The sequence below is a fragment of the Lampetra fluviatilis genome, chromosome 66 (genome assembly GCF_964198595.1).
Source record: "Lampetra fluviatilis chromosome 66, kcLamFluv1.1, whole genome shotgun sequence".
NCBI lineage: Eukaryota > Metazoa > Chordata > Hyperoartia > Petromyzontiformes > Petromyzontidae > Lampetra > Lampetra fluviatilis.
This window is the reverse complement of record NC_136340.1, coordinates 4888899-4890456: the sequence shown is the minus strand read 5'-3', so window position 1 is coordinate 4890456 and position 1558 is coordinate 4888899.

Genomic DNA, 1558 nt, shown 5'->3' with positions numbered 1-1558 from the left:
TTTCTGGAATTGCAATGCCTTGTATATCTATTGCAATTTTTGGAATTGCAATCTTTCTTTTTTTTGCAATTTCTGGAATTGAAATTTCTTAAATATATATTTGTTAGCAATTTCTGGGATTGCTGTTTCTAAAAATTTTATTGCAATGTCTTAATTTTTTAAAATAATTTCTGGAATTGCAATTTCTTGAATATGTTTTGTTTGCAATTTCTGGAATTGCAATTTCCTAATTTTTTTGTTAGCAATTTCTGGGATTGCAAATTCTTGAAAAAGATATCTTTGCAGTGGGGTTCGTATTCAGAATCAGAATCTTTATTTATATCGCGGGAGGAATCTGAAGGTCGGTAAAGCTCTTAGTCCAGTATTTTGTTACCCCCCTCGCGTACGGGAGGGGGGGGGGGCACAGGGGGGGGAGGGGAGGCAGGGGAGGGAGCCCGGGGCGGGGGAGCCGTGGGGGGGAGCCAGGGGGGGGGGGGGGGGGATTGCGCTTGCCCTCCTCCCCCCTCCTCCTCCACCCTTGCCTCCACCCCCCCCTCCCCCCCTCCTCCCCCCCCCTACCCCCCCCTACCCCCCTCCTCCTCCTCCCCCCCTCCTCCACCCCCCCTCCTCCACCCCCCCTCCTCCCCCTCTCTTCCCCTCCTCCTCCCCTCCTCCTCCTCCCCCCTCCTCCACCCCCCCTCCTCCCCCCCGCCTCCTCCCCCTCTCCCCCCCTCCTCCTCCCCCCCTCCTCCACCCTCGTCCTCCGCCCCCCCATCCTCCACCCTCCTCCACCTCACTGCCTCCTCCCCCCCTCCTCCTCCCCCCCTCCTCCTCCCCCCCTCCTCCCCCTCTCCCCCCCTCCTCCTCCCCTCCTCCTCCCCCCTCCTCCTCCCCCCCTCCTCCACCCCCCCTCCTCCCCCTCTCCCCCCCTCCTCCTCCCCCCCTCCTCCCCCCCCCCATCCTCCACCCTCCTCCACCCCCCTCCTCCCCCTCTTCCTCCCTCCTCCTCCTTTCCCTCCTCCCTCTCCACCCCCCCCTCCCCCCCTCTTCCTCCCCCTCTCCCCTCCTCCTCCTGCTCCCTCCTCCACCCTCCTCCTCCACCCTCCTCCTCCACCCTCCTCTTCCACCCTGTCTACTACTGTCTGCTGCGTTCGGGGTTGTGATGCTTAAGGTTGTGATGATGGTAGGGGTTGTGATGATGGTGGGGGTTGTGATGATGGTAGGGGTTGTGATGGTTGGGGTTGTGATGGCGGGTGTTTTGATGGTGGGGGTTGTGATGATGTTTGGGGGTTGTGATGATGTTTGGGGGTTGTGATGATGGTAGGGGTTGTGATGATGGTGGGGGTTGTGATGATGTTTGGGGGTTGTTGATGATGGTAGGGGGTTGTGATGATGGTAGGGGTTGTGATGATGGTAGGGGTTGTGATGATGGTAGGGGTTGTGATGGTTGGGGGTTGTGATGGTTGGGGTTGTGATGATGGTTGGGGGTTGTGATGCTTAAGTTTGTGATGATGGTAGGGGTTGTGATGATAGGGGTTGTGATGATGGTTGGGGTTGTGATGGTTGGGGTTGTGATGGC